Source organism: Fukomys damarensis, unplaced genomic scaffold, assembly GCF_012274545.1.
Source record: "Fukomys damarensis isolate Sample0158 unplaced genomic scaffold, DMR_v1.0_HiC HiC_scaffold_39, whole genome shotgun sequence".
Lineage (NCBI taxonomy): Eukaryota > Metazoa > Chordata > Mammalia > Rodentia > Bathyergidae > Fukomys > Fukomys damarensis.
In genome coordinates, this window is record NW_022900951.1 from 49,697,056 (window position 1) to 49,712,904 (window position 15,849).

Genomic DNA, 15,849 nt, shown 5'->3' on the forward strand with positions numbered 1-15,849 from the left:
TATATATATGTATATATCATTGGGGTATGATGCTTTTAATTATTTTGGGAAAATATCCAGAAAGGGAATAGTAGGGTCAAATAGGACCTCTAATCGTGCAGTAGACCGTCAAAATACAACCAACCTGAAATATGAACAACTTGGGTTACAACTAGAATTTTAGTTTTAACTAATGACCTAAGTCTTGCGTTACAAGCCAAATGCCCATCACTTGTGCTTCCAGAGTCTTAGATATAAAGTCAAGCCTAAAAAGTTCGGGAAGGAACATTACAACATCCTCTCCTATGTGGGGTTAATTGAGAAATCCTGAGCCAATGCTCTCTATGGACACTGAGATTTACCTACACACAGGAGAGAGACTAAGAAGGCCATGTAGAGGAGCCTGAGCCTTCCATTGACCAATGAGTTATAACCAACCCTCAGGAACAAATTGAGTTCATACATCAAGGGTCCTCTGTAGGTTTTGTGGCATCTCCAAACTGATTTCCACAGTGGTCGCACCAATCTGCACTCCCATCAATGGTGAAGGGTTCCTTTTCCCTCATAACTGCACCAGCATTTGTTATTGGTTTATTTCTCAATGTCATTCTTTCTGGAGATGGAATTTCAGTGTTATTTTAATTGGAATCTGTTGTTATATGCCAATTGTACTTCTTCATTGGAGAAGTGTCTATTCATTTCAGATGCCCATTTTTGGACTGGGTCTCTAGTTATGAGTCCTTTCTCTGAAGAACAAGTGACTACTATTTTTTCCCACTCTGTAAGTTATCTCTTCATTCTGCTGGTGATTTTTTTTTTTCTGTGCAAGGTTTTTAACAGGATGATATCCTAGTTGTTGTTTCTTTGTAACATTTCCTGTAAAATTAGAGTTCTGTTCTTCAAGTCGTTTCCTACACTTATGTCCTAATGAGTTCTCCCTACTCCCTCTTCCAGCAGATTTAAGTGTTTCTGTTTTAATATTTAGATCTTTCATCCATTTTGATTTTAGTTTAGTGCACAGTGAGACACGGGGCTAGTTTTAGTCTTCAGCATGTAGAAAGTCAGTTTTTTCAGCACAACTTATAAAAGAGGCTATCATTCTTCTAGTGAAGGTGTTTGGCCACTTTGTAAAAGATAAGTTATCATGCTGTTTTTTTCACAGAGCTCTGTAGTGTAATTTCAAGTCAGGGATGGTGCGATGTGTCTTGCATTGCCTTTGATGCTCAGAATTGTTTTTGCTATTCTAGGTCTCTTGTGATTCCAAATGAATTTTAGGAATGTTTTCTCTAGTTCTGTGAGGTATGCTAATGGTATTTCGATTGAGATTGCAGTAAATCTGTATAAAAAAATGTGGGAGTATGGCCGTTTTCAATATGTTGCTTCTTCCTACCCATGAGCAAGCCATGTCTTTCAGTTTTCTGATATCCTCTTTGATCTCCTTTTTCAAAGTACTGTAATTTTCACTGTAAAGATCACTTACTTCTTTTGTTAGAATGAATCCTAAGTATTTCATTTTTCCAATGCTACTGTGAAGTATTGCTTCCCTAATTTCTTTCTCAGTGAGTTTGTTATTTGCATCCAGGAATGCTATTGAGTTAATAGTGCTGATTTTGTATACAGCTATGCTATCAAATTTGGTTACTAAATCCAGGAATCCTGTGATGGAGTTTTTGGGGTCTCCTATGTAGAGAATTGTGTTGTTTGCAAATAGTGATAATTTAACTTTCTTTCATTACTTTTATTTCTTTCTCCTAATTGCTTGGCTGTTTCCCAAACTACGTTGAACAGAAGTGGTCATAGTGGATTTCCTTGTCTAGATTCTGATTTTATAGAGAAAGCTTTCAGTTTTTGACCATTTAGAATTGTTAGTAGTTGGTGTGTCATAGATGGCTTTTATCACATTGAGGTACAGACCATTTATCCCTATTTTGTATAGGGTTTTTTATAATGAAAAGCTATTGTACTTTGTAAAATGCTATTTCTGTTATCAATTGAGATGATTATGTGATTTTTGTCTTTGACTCTTGATATAGTGTATTACACTGATTCCTGTGTGTTGATTCCCTGGGATGTATCCTATGTGGTTATCGTATATAATTCTTGAAGATTTTTTGTATTCTGTTTGCAAATATCGATGACTTCATGAGGGAGACTGGCCTGTAGTTTTCTTCTTTGGGGGGTCCTTATCTAGTTTGGATAACAGGGTAATACTTGCTTCCAAGAATGATTTTGGGAGTATTGCTTCCCTTTCAATTGCATTGAAGAGTTTGGAGAGAAGTGGTATTAGATTGTCTCTAAATTTCTTATAGAATTCAGCAGTGAAGCCATCAGGACCTGGGCTTTTCTTTGTTGGTAAGTTTTTAATTACATTTTCATTTCTTTGACCGATATCATGTTATTTAGAATTTTAACAATTTCTTGATCCAGCTTTAGTAATCCATTTGTATCTAGAAATCTGTGCATTTCTTCTGTATTTTCTATCTTCTTAAAGTACATGTTCAAGTAGGTATTGATGATCATCTGTATTTCCACAGGATCTGTAATTTCACTTTTCATTCCTAATTGCATGAATTTGTGTCTTTTCTTTCCTTTCTTGATAAGGCTGGCTAAGGGTTTATCAATTTCATTTAATCATTAAAAGTAGCAGCTCTTGGATTGATTTTTTTTCTTAGTCTCCATTTCATAAATTTTTGCTGTTTGTAATTTCCTCCGTCATGTAAGTCGTGAGCTTCACGTTCATTTTCTAGAAGTCTGAGGATCAACATTGTTATTTGAGCTCATTCTGTTTTCTTGATCAGACAATTCCCTGCTATAAATTTCCCAATTATGAGTGCTTTCATTGCATCCCATAAAGTTGTGGTATGTTGTGTCAGCATTATCATTTCATTGTAGATACTAATTTGTTCTTTAATTTCATCTGTGACCCATTGGTTTTTCAGGAGGGTGTTACTTAATTTCCACGTGTCCATGGAGTTTTTGTGGTTTCTTTTTCCATTGATTTCCGTTTTCACAGCATGATGGTCAGATAATATGCATGGAATAATTGCAATTACTTTGCACTTACTTAACCATGTTCTATGGGCTAGTATGTGGTCTGTTTTGGAGAACATTACATGTGTGGCTGAGAAGAATGTGTATTATGATATTTTTTAGGGTGGAATACTCTATAAACATCTACTAAGTCCATTTGTTCACAAGATGGTTCAGTTCTGTTATTTCTCTGTTGATTTTTTTGTCTAGATGATTGGTCTATTTGTGACAATGGGGTATTAAACTGCCCCATTACAATTGTGTTAGTTCTTAGTAGATGTCTTATCCATTAACATTTGCTTTACATAGTTGTGTACACTTGTACATTTGTATTTGGTACATATACATTTCTAATTTTATCTCTTCTTGACGTTTTCCCTTAACAAAAATGTAGCAAACTTCTTTGTGTCTTTTCATTAGTCGTGGCTTGAAGTTAACATTATCACCTAATAGATTAGCTACCCCTGCTTTTTCCTGAGTCCTGAACATTGCTTTTCATCCTTTGACTTTCAGTCTATGAATTTTTTAAAGTTGAATGTATTTGTTGTATATAGCATATTGTTGGATCTTGTCTCTTGATCCATTCTGCCAGTCTGTTTCTTTTGATTGGTGAATTGAGACTAGTTACACTGATGGTTGTAACTCATATGTATCAGCTTATCCCTGGCATATTATTTTCCTGGTGTTGGTTTCTTGTCTTTATCCCCTATTTATTACTTCTTCTGCCGGTAGCTTCCTTGTAATGCTATTCTTGTACTTGTGGCTTGCATTTTCTCTTTCTAAAATGCCTTTCAGCACACTTTGTAGAGCTGTTTTGTCATAAATTTCTTCTGCTGTTCTTTTTCATGGATGCATCCTATTTTTCCATTGATTTTCAAAGACAGTCTTGTGGAGTACATCAATCTGGATTGGAGGTTGTTTTCTTGGAGGTTTTGAAACAGTTCACTCCAAGCTCTCCTTGCATTAAGGGTTTGTGTTGAGAAGTCTGCTGTGATTTTGATGGGCTTTCCTTTATATGTGATTTTTTTCTCTAACAGCTCTTAATATTCTGTTCTTAGGCTGAATTTCTAGGATCTTGATAATTATATGACTTAGTGTAGATTCATTTTGGTCATGGTATTTGGAATTCTCTATGCCTCCCTCATTTGTATATCAAATTTTTTGCATCTTTGGGAAGTTTTCTGCCATTACATCTGTGAACATGGTATTTATTACGTTCGCACCATCTCCACCTTTCTCATTGACTCTTATCAATCGTATATTGTCCTTCTTGACATTATCTTTCAATTGTTCGATTGTTTTTTCACGGTGCCTTGCTATTTTTAAGAAATCTTTTTGGCCAGTAGCCATCATCCTGTCTTCTAGATCTGACATTCTGTCTGCATCTTTGTTCAAGTGATTGTGTATGCTTTCATTGGCGATTTTAGTCACCTGGTATTTGTTTCAAGGAGTCCATTTCTTTTCTATGTTGGGTATTCATAGTTTCCATCATTTTCCCAAGTTCTTCTATTTTTTAAAAAATATGTGTCTACTCGATTCATTGAGCATGTCTTTTGTTTTGATTATAATTTCCTTTTGTACTTGAAAACCTCTATAGCCTCATCCATCTTTGTTTTTTTATTATGCTTCCATCATTTTAGAAAGTTGAAATCATTGGCTTCTGATTTCCTCTACCCCATCCCTGTGGAATTGTCCTGAGTGGACTGGAGGTCTGGAGTTGCATTTCGCTTCTATATCTTGTCATTTTTATCTTTTTCATTTTGTTTTGTTGTCTGAGTTATTACTTATAGCTTTCTTGTAGTAGATAGCTTTATCACCAGTATCAAGGATTTTCTAGGAAATGTCTATTCTTCAAAGATGTCTTCTAGGTGTAGATGGTTCTTGGCCTTCATGTCTATCCCGAGATCTTACCTTCCCAATTTATTATGGATGACAGGTTGCTATCTATTTAGCTCAGCCTCCAGTCCTGATACTGGACTATGGTGATGGTTGTGACCCCAATCACAGTGTTGTTATAAAAGGGAGAAGAGGGGCCGGGGTTTAGCTCAGTGGTTCCAATGCCTGCCTTGCAAGCACAAGGTCCCGAGTTCAATCCCCGGTACAAACAAAACGAAATGAAACAAAACAAAAAGGGAGAATAACTGATTATAACAGGTATGACATCCTGGCTTAAGTAGTCTAATTAGTAATAACAATATAATCAAGCACAGCCTAGCAACTGACAAAACTGGTAACTATTAGTTTGGTACCTTTAACCATAGGAGCAAGCTCTACTGTTATATAACAAAATCTAATACAAAGCAGAAACTTTTATGCATTGAATTTCTCCTTAGTAGAGTGATTTTTACCCTGTATGCATGTGTATTGGGGGAGATTTAAGAGGGATAGGGGACAAAACAGAGATAAATGAAGAGAAATATAACAGAAGCAAAGGATGAACAGTGAAAATTTGGCAAGGTAGAGCAGAGAGCAGCAGAGAAAGAATAAAGAAGAAAGCAAAACAACATTGCAGCAAACAAGAAAAACAGTAGATATTGTTCACTCACTCACATGAAAATATGATAAGTCAAAGAGAAGTAATTGAGGAGAGGAAGAAGATACATAGAACAAAAATAAAGGTTAAAAAACTAAACAACAACAACAACAACAACAAAACCAACCAGAAAAAGGAAAACCAATCAAGCAAACAAAGAAAAAGAAAATTACAGGGGACCTTAGAGTTATGACCACCCTGACATACAAATGTGTGTTATGCTTGGAATTTCAGTTTTAACTTATGACCAAAAGCTTGAGTTATGACCCAAATGCTGGCCACTTGTTCTTCCAGATGGTCTCAGATACAGATTTAACCCTTAAGGAGTTCTGGAACACTGCAACATCCTTTCCTGTGTGGGGTTGAGAAATTCTGCACCAAGTGCCTCTAAGGGCTGTATACAAGAGAGACTTTGAAGGCTGTGTAGAGGAGCCTGAGCCTTCAAGTGACCAACTGGAGTTACAACCAGCCCTCCTGAACAAACTGAATTCATAAGCAAAGGGTGCTCTGTAAGAAAACTCCTCAGGTGTCCACAGTTCTGTATCTGAGACAGGGCCTGAAAATATGCTGTGTAACCCCTTCAACTCTGCAGTTAAGTTTAGTGCTGGGTACAGGGCTGTTTTTGGCTTCCAGATGTGGAAGCTGTGTACATTCTTCAGCCAGCAACTCTGCAGATGTTCCTCAGATGGCTCATCCATGTCTCCCTACTGTGACCACCTCCACACTACTCTCTCAGGTGCTGTGGTACCCTCAGATGGAGCCAGCCAGAACCTGCTTCCAGGTCGGTGTAGCTGACCCTTCCTGGACCTTGCATGGCCTTCTGCTCCAGTGCTGATTACTCTTATGCACTGGCTGTAGGGTAGGAGGTGGGATGCTCTTGTCTCACCACTGTATGGGGTGTCTTGTCTATTTCTGCTGATGGTTGCAGGACAGAGGGGGATGTCCCTGTACTGCTACTGAACAAGTCCACTTGCCTGTTAGCTCCTCCGGTCACAGAGCAGGGGGATGCCTCCAGTCATTTATAGGTAGGGCTAAGACTGGTTTCTGTTGGCCACGGGAGTGGAATATGGCTAGTCCCAGTCCCTACCTTGCAGCAGAATTTCCCCCAGTCTGCTGTCCAACTGCCATTAGTCTACTATGACTAGATGGCCCTTCCCTGCTCCCACTGTGGGCATTGGCAGTGAAGTGACCCTGGGGCTGGCTGTTCTGCTGTTGGAGTTCAAGCCCAAGCCTTTTAAAATAAACTGGCAACCCCACCCGCCAGGTCCCAATCCACGTGACTATGTGCCAGGTCACAATTCCTCCACCTCACTCGCCAAGTGACTCTCAGAAGCTGCTAGGGAAATGTCTCATGTTCTTACTACTGCCTCCAAGTGCATAAAATTCTTCCAATCCAGGTCCAGTTTGATTTGCAGTCAGCAGCCAAGTTGTTTTTGTTGCTTCCTGCTGGAGCAGCTAAATAGCCATTCCATTGCACTTCTTGGTCTTAGGTCCTAAGTGGGGAGATATTTCTTCTCTAGCAATGGATCTTTTTTTTTCTCTTCTTCTCCCATTTCAGTTACCTTGTGCCCTCTACTCTGTTTCCTCACTGGGCTGTTGATTTGTAGACTCTATAGCTGTGCTGATGGCACTCACTACTCCAGCATTTGTTCTCTCTCCTAAGAGCAATTTTGAAAGCCCTCTGTGTGTTATGAGAGCAGATGAACTAGGAAGGGTTGTGTTCCTAGAATGGAGATTATCTTCCCCTACTTCAGACACTTCTAACCATGGCCAGTGTCATCTCTGCTGGCAAAAAAGCATGTCAGCCTTGAAATCATGTCATCTCTCATGATCTCTCTTGCCTTGTCCTTCCAAAGATATGCTTCTCTCCCAGCCACTCAGAGTGTCTCTGCCTTCTGTCCCAGGACACTGGAAACAAATGTAACAAGGCCTGCCATTGCTGGCAGTCTCCTAGTTTAGCCTCATCTAGTTATGTCCACTCTAGGCCTCTGTACTCCTCAGCTAATACACCAGGTCCTAAAGCTGTCCTTCCTCAATAGGCTTCACTTAGGACCTTTAGTTAGGACCACAAGAGTTCATGAGGAGAGAGAACTAGGACAGAAAGCAAAAGGAACATCAAGGAAGACTCTGCAGCTTCCTTGGATAAAGCTGGCTTCATGCATGGTTTCTGCCAAGAAAATGTCCTACCAAGAGCAGGGCCCTCAGATTCTTTAATCAGCGTGGCTAAGTTTCAGGTGGGTTGGTAAGGTAATTCTTCCCACAAGTCTGGTCTAGCTGTTACTCCCACAGCAAAGAAGAAGGTTGTAACAGAGAATGTTAAGGCCATACCAGCTCACAGGGCCAGCCTCAGGCTACTCTGAGGACAGTGAAAAGTTGGTGGAAGGGTAGAGCTTCTTCTTTCTCCTATCCAGTCAAACCACAAGTGGCAGCCTGAGCCTGATACATAGTTCTCCCAGCCCAGCTTCCTGTGGTCAGCTTGGCCAGTTTAGGGAAGGCTGAATGAAGGGAAGAAAGAGAAGAGTGTGGATTTATGTAGTAGCTTCAAAGACATGATCCTGATCAGTTGTAAGTTCTCCAGGTCTGTCCCAAGCAGTCTTCCTACAGGTAAGCCCACTCTGGGTCCATCCTTCTCTTCTGTATATTAGGAGAGTGAACGTAAGGAAGGAACAGTTAGAATGGGAAGTCTACTCCCTCCCAGAAAGCTAGCCAGTCCTGTACTAGAATCAGCTCTGTCCGGCACGGGGACAGTCAGAGTGTTATTTCACATGTTTACACTTAAGTTTCCTCAACTGTAAAATGAAGCAATCAGCAATGTCTACTTCATAAAGCTATTTCAAGTAGTTGAACCAATATATATAAAGTACCAAATAAAATACATAACATAGTAGAAGCTCAAACATTATAGCAACTTTTATTAATACTTGGGCCTCAGCTTCTAAATGGTAAATGAAGTTGACTGTGTAGTTATCCTACAGGAGGCTTCATCTGTTCTTTTAGCCAAATTTTAAAGTTTAGGGACTCCTAAGAGTCAGCTACTGGCCAACAACTCTGGATCATCTGGGAATTTTAACCAGTCAGGTTCTCTAGCCTAGGCCAAAAATGTCAAAACTTCAGGCTTGGCTAAATGAATCTACAGCAAAGGAAATCAAATTTATAGATATTCCCCATCCCTTAGGGTACCAACCAGTTTATAAATCCCCACCCACTATTTGCCTTTCCCCAAAACTCATTAATCAAGCCTGGTGAGGAATTGTAACTCTTTGTCATCCAGAAGGAAAATGTGCCTAGGCTTAGAAAAAGACTTGGCCAAGATCACACAGTGGGATGGTAGCAGAATCATACTAGCTTCCAGGCCTCTTGAGTACCAATTTCATTCCACTCTACTATATTGTGTTGACCCCAAATAAAGGAGGAAGTCTCAGCCACAAAGGCTTGGAATGTTCCCTTCACATGTACAAGAGCCCTCATCTTCCTGAGCCTTCTCTAGCATTTCAAGTCCTCACCAGCTCCTACTGTTTCAGAAAGCCTACTGAGAATCTAGGGACCTGTCAACCTAGTCTGTGACTACTCTCTTCATCAGCAACACTATCACCACTACCCCTAATCTGTAGAACATGTCCCTCTGCTCTCCATTTTCTTTGGAGTTAAGTTTGAGGGGCCCAAAAAGTGCTCAAATAAAAACCTGCTGTTGTGGACAAAGATAAGAATTTGAGTTAAAGAGAATGACCACCATACATTTCTAAATCCCACAGCAGAGGTCTACTCTCAAAACTGTTCATGGCCTGAAAGAAAGGCTGCCTGGCTTCGTATTAAGTGGTGGAGGCTGCTGACAGAACCCTTCTTTGCTCCCCTGATAATGAGTACTCCCCTAATTTGCAATTTCCTGCTAAGGTGCACTTCTTCTCTAGAAGGCATTTCACTAACTCTAGATGTAGGACAAACCAAAATGAGTCTTGTCTCCCCTTCTACTTCAATTTGTTTATATACTCACTCTTAATTCATTGTGGCAGGCTTCAGTCTGTCCATTTATCTTTCTCAAATGACCCTCCATCTTATAGTCACTATGTCTATTGGTAGCACCTACCTGGAGGTCAAATGTTGATTTAACTATATTCTAATTCAGCTGGAGTTTATCACACTAAAGTTTAAATTCCCATATGGTGTTTGGTTTGAGAAAGTGGTCTAACTTCTCTGAGACTTGAATGCCTTATTTGTAAAGAAACTGATCACTAGGCACAGAGTAGATATTTAATAAAGAGCCCTTGTGATGTGGCTCCTTGCAGTGACCTTCTCCAGTCTCTTAGCTGCCACCATAGGTCCTCTTCAGAAGACACAAGCATCACAGGACCTCCGTTTCAATGTTGAAATCCTGACCCCTACTTTCCTGCTCCCATGTCATCCATCTTGCACTCCACTACCATACTCACTTTCCTATAACCCCGATTGCAGTGCCATCAGTCCTCTACTCCTCCTCCCCGCTCTCTCTCCCCCGCCCTCCTCCTCTTCTTCTTTTTTTCTTTTTCTTGAGGCACAGGATGGAACCCAGGAGCTTGCACATGCTAAGAAAGCATTCTATCAATCAGTGAACTATAATTCTAGCCCTGGTAGTCTTGATGTCCCAGCTTTCTCCTCAGGGTGTTAAGGTCCTGTTCCTAGCTGAATGACAGGGCCTTTGGGAACCACCTACTTATTACTCCCCTCTCTCTCTTCCAAGTCTTCTTAGAAAGGAGTATGCTCGAAGTAGGAACCATGCCTTCATAGGCTTCTAGCATGTCAGTACTAGCTCAGCAAAGGTGAAATCAGAGACAGGCTCCACTCCCTCCCAACTTCCTCCCTCAGATGAAGAACAAGTGGAGTTAACCTCAGGGAATCAGAAGTGACAGGGTATCCACAGAAAGTCTGTAGAGGAGCAGTTGGGCCAAGCTAACAATGCAGACTCCTGACTTTTCTATGTAGCCATACCCTCCCTCTCACCATACTCTATGTGTGAGGACAAGGGAGAAAATAGGCTTGGGGGTGGGGCAGATACGGAGCATGTGCTTTGAAGAAGAGGTCTTCAAACTGGAGGCAGGATGCTTTGGACTTATGTGTATCCTTTGGCAATTCTCTTCTGTATTCTGGACCTCAGTTTCCCTATCTAGAAATAGAAGACTGTACCAGAAGATTGACTTGCCCTACATTGCCCTTTGAGGCTGGGAGAAGGGTGGTACTGTGCCCAATTTTACTGCTGAGTCAGGAAGCATGATAGAGGATAACAGGTTAACTTTGGGGGTCTTAGGCCTTGCTAGGCTTGGATACCTAGTCAGCTGGGCTCAGTTCATCACTTTTAAGACAGAAGTGCACTAATAACACTAGCTCCAACATTTTACAAATGTATTAGGCCTCACTTATAAGTATTTCCAATACATCTAGAGAGAAGGAGGCCTAGAACTTGCCTAGCCTAGCTCTGTTTCCTGAAAAGAGCTGCAATCCCATCGGGGATGGCTGAACACACAGGAAGGGAAGGCTAAGGAGTGCTGGCTAGGGAAGAAGGGTTAGTATCTGCTTGAAAGCCCAATGGGGGAGGGGGTCTGTAGGAGATGAAAGCAATGAAGGCTCTGACAAGAAATGCAGATTAAAGGCCTGAAAAGATCCCCATACCACCCATATGTCTGCTTCTGAGCCCACCAAGCTCCCTTAAGCTATTTTCTCTATTCTCCATATTTTCCATTAATCTCAAAGAGGACCTGAGGGAGTAATGCACTCTCATTTAGTTGGCACCTGGACCTGGCAGTGGTTCTGGTTTCCCTGTCTGCCTGGTACTTACACATGCACAGGTTTGAAAAATAAGACCAAGTAGAGGCGATAAAAGACTGTGTGATTATTTAATTCAAACAACAGAAGTTGGTGGGTAGAGTTTAGATTCAATGCCTGTGAAATCTCCAATAAATTGTTAAACAGAAGGAAATAAGGGAAAAGAAAAAATATGAGAAAATGAAAAACAGAAACAAAGTTTTTGTAAATAGGGAAGGGAGGAGGGGGTGAAGGGAAGGAAGGGGTATGGGGAAAAAAAATGAGAACCAAGACCTGTCATTTAAAGGAACATGATCCCAATGATGAATGTAACTGTACTGTATACCTAAAATGTACCAATAAACTCAATGAGAAAAAAAAGAGCACTGGTAGCCAGCTGTTCTCAACTCCACTCCCTCATAACACACACACACACACACACACACACACACACACACACACACACACACACAGTTTAGCTGTAGCATGATAGCATGAGAGGCTCAGATTAGCTCTGAGGAACAACTTCCCGGCAGTGACATGTGGGACCCAGGAATGACTGATAAAGGAAGGATGTGAAATACTTCCTCTGGGGTCTTAGCTTTTATCATCTAGTTTATCTGCTTAAACAGGTTTGGAGGTAGGTTTTAATTTTAATTTTTTTATTTTATTAGTACATGTTTGCAGTTCATGCAGTTTACAATTATCTTGGGGCGTGGTTACATGTACATACCACATTTTGTTTCTTTTCAGTTTTTAAATCCCCTTTCCTCCCCTCCCCCCTCTAATTCCCCCATCCCATTTTTCATTCTTGCTGATATTGATCTTAGCTCATGTTATGGCATAAAATATCATACTAATTGAAGTTATTAGTTTCCTATACATGGCATATCTTTATGCTACTTATTTGCCCTTCCTCTCCTCTTCATTCTTCCTACTTTTTCCCTTGGACCACTATCTTATTGTAAGAGATTTATCTCCTTGTCCCACTCTGTCCATTCTTTATTATTTGGAATTTGGAGGCAGGGAAATTTATGTAATAACATTAGACACCCCCGCCCAGCTTCAGTAGGCTATCTGTGAGGTAGGGAAGCCGGAACCCTTTCTTTTCAGTTCTATAAGCAAGCATGTGACCTGCCAGGCTTGCTATTTCTCTCATTCCCTTATTTCCCTAGACAAATGAAGCAGAGCCATTCTTGCCATACACACATTCTAAGAGTGAAAATGTTAAGTTTTTGAGGAATTCTTAACACCTCTAGTATACTAGGAGGGAATCATTAGACTGCTAACTTCTTGCAACTATACTCCTTCCTGAAACTCTCAGCCCCAATAGGCTGCAGACTAAGAGCAAGTGTTAAAAGAAGATACAAAAGGGATGAGGGGATCCTCAGATGCAACCCCCAACTTGCCTTCACTCATTACGGGATGGGGGAAACAAGAGGAGGGAGATTGGTATTGAAATCTATATTGGGTGAAGGCTACTAGAAACAGTGAAACACCATATAAAGAGCCACTACACAGGAGGTAGTGACCACTATACTGGAGATAGTAATCTCTACCTAATAGTTTTAGGACCTTAAGCAAGCCTCTGTTTCCTTCCAGGGCTCAGAATTCCCATTGGTAAACACAGTGGTCTGAACTGGTGCTCCCCAAAAGCCTGTCTAGCTGAGTGGAAGGGATTCAGCAGAGGCCTGGAGGACACTTGTCAACCCCCATCACATGGGCATTTAGGCTCCAGGTCCTCCCTCCTTTGCCCTCACAAGGCCAAAAGAGAGGATGAATTGTGAAACTTCTCTCTGGAGATAGCCTGCCCCTAGGTCTATTTCCAAATCTTCAGATGGCCTCTTATCTACCTGACTTGCAGCATGTTTTCAGTAACTTTCTAAGACCCCATTCTGAAACTTTTTGAAAAACTTCGTTTTTATCATGGCACATTTATGCTCAAAAAAATTCCCTAGTTCTCTATTCTTTAATGTACTTTCCCCCAGAAAGATTAGATTTCCATTCCAGCCTCTTTTGTTTAGGAATTCTCACCACTGGGGCCCAACGTCTTCTCTACCTCTAAGCTGTATCATCTCAACTAGGAGATACCCAATAACCTCACTCACCTTGGCTGCCAGCCACTACCTCCCATTCCTAATTTTGCTGATACTTTGTCTACTAAACCCCTCTTATTTCTGGCAGCTTCCCAAGATGATTCGGCCAGCATATACAGATCTCTCATTTCTCTCCATGGCAGTTTGCCTCTAGGCTCATCAATCAACCAAAGGTATATCAAGTCTGGGATCTGAGCGGCCACAACCCTAAGATTGCTGTTGAGAGGATATATATATATATATATATATCATGACTATTTTTTTAAACAGTTGAAACCCACCCCCTTTCATCATCATTAGACATACTCTAAATATTTGAGCCTTGAGTATCTTCCATATGTATCAGGACAAGCAAAAGCAGGAAAGGTGAAGGTCTTGAAAGTTATGTAAAGACATTAAGCACTTCCAGAGTATTCATTAATTACTCTGTACTACTAGGCTTTGAGAGGATTTTGATTGAGGTCCAGGTTTAGTTTACTCTACTAAGGGGTTCTTAAGACCCCCAGCCATTGACAATATCAGGGAGACAAAGCAGAGGCAGGGAAATTTCCTTATAGTTTGTCTCCTATAACCTAAGCATGAAAAGGGCCAGGAGCCATAGGCAGCATTGGAGAAGTCATGGGTAGCAAGAGGAAGGCAGGAAAGGGACCAAGGAAAATGTACAGGGAGAACTGAGGCCTGAGAGGGAAGAGGGGTAGAATGAGTCAGTTTGAGTGTGGGGAAGGGAGTTCTACAAAATATACACAGTATGTGGGTATTGGACTGGGGCAAAATCAAAGGACAGGTCCAGCCTTGAGCTGGAAATGCACAGTTGCAAGTAGAGGCTCTTGCTGGGGCCTGATAGATGTAGGAGGAAGTGACTGTATGTATATAGTGTGGTATCTACTGTCTTGGATGATGTCAAAAACAGTCACAAGTCAGTCTTTCCCAAGTAAGAGATTTACTGTGTCTCATTACCTCACCTCAGAGGTATCCAGGCTTTGCTGAGCCCTGCAGCTCACCAGGCTCTCTACTCTTAAAGGTTTATCAGTGGTCTGTGAACAGCTTGCAAAACTGTCACGGTTACAGCCAATTGCCTGAGGTGCTATGTGGTGCAATGGGTAGGGTCCAATTAGGGGAGCTGCACTAAGGGAGGTGGCTCTGCAGGAATTTTCAGAGGTGGGCGGAGAATGCAACAACAGCACAGTGCCCTCTGCTCTGCCCGTGCCCCTGCTGCAGGGAGCAGAGCTGCAGAGGGAGGTGTTTGTATGCAAGACAAGGCTTGCCTTAAGCAGCAGTCCATGCCAAGGCGAACCTGGCCAGATGGAGGACAGCTCTACAGGGGTAATTCAGCTGCTGCCAGGATTGGGGTAATCCTGGGTGTGCCACATCTGGCAGGTTTAGCTCCTTGCTACTGGGAAGACCAAGCAAAGTACAGGGTTTGGCAGGCACCAGTGTCAGAGGTGTCTGCAGCAAACAATGACAGCAGCCCGACGGGCTGGGGATTTTTAAGTAACTGAGAAGTTATTGAGTTTGACTGCTTTGCTAGCTCTATCACTAATACACAGCGAGTTCCTTACTACAATGACTACCTCCTCTGTCTCTGGCGTGGACCCCCTCACCCCCCAACATCGTACCTATAGCTATTTTTAAACAGGAGGCTGGAGAGAAAAAATTCGGTCAATGAACCAAGGGGAAAAGAGGCAAGGAGAGCGGGGAGACAAAGCTATCCTGCAGCTCTAACCCAAGGATCAGCAAGAACCCTGTTACAGGCCTGCCTGCCACCCAGAGCAGGAGCCAGATGTGCTTTGGAGGCCCAGGAGGAGAGCATGAGACTTGGGACCACAAGGCCATGGTTCCAAAGGGGGGCGGGCGGCCCACAGGCCAACTGAGGTCCACTGGGAAGTAGACAGTGTAGATATTCTAATCTATGCCTAAACCAGTCGCCATCCTGCCCAAACTAGCTCCCAGGCCTCATTTGCAGAGAGAGGCAGGAGAGGCAAGGCAGAGAGAGATGAGGGAGGGGCTGAAGCAAGGCCGTGGGGGTGAGTAGTAGGAGCAAAACACAGCTGTTCAGCAAAAGTGCTACAACAAAGCTTCAGCGCTCCAGGCCTACAAATCTACTGCTTGGGGTGCTGCTTGGCGGGGCCCCTCCCGGGACCGCACAGTAGCACGTGCGGGCCCTTTCCCTCCAAACCCACCCCCAGCCGTTGTCGCCCGCCCCCAGGGGACTCACGACCACTTAGCCCTCCACTGGACAGTCCGCAAAGCAGATTCCAACCGAGACAAACGAAAGACCCAGACTCCAACCGGCCCAGCCCTCAGTGCCCTCCTCCAGGCGGCCTAAGCGAAGCACGCGGGAATGCACCCGACCGCCAGCAGGCGGAGGCTCCTGGCTGCCTGTATGGCTTACCCGGCCCGGTACAGCTCCCTACCCGGTTATTTATTGTCTGCTGTGCC

The 15,849-nt window shown here is 42.3% G+C and overlaps 1 protein-coding gene across 2 annotated transcripts in view; it reads right to left on the reverse strand.

The window, feature by feature from the left end:
• Amer1 (APC membrane recruitment protein 1) overlaps positions 1–15,849 on the reverse strand; it is a 25,245-nt gene extending 9,396 nt beyond the window's left edge. Inside the window, exon 1 of one of the 2 annotated variants that reach the window (XM_010632210.2) lies at positions 15,825–15,849. The gene's annotated coding sequence lies outside the window, so the exon portion shown is untranslated. Of the gene's footprint in view, positions 1–15,802 lie in introns of both variants that reach the window. The other variant, XM_010632211.3, reaches the window with a different exon arrangement.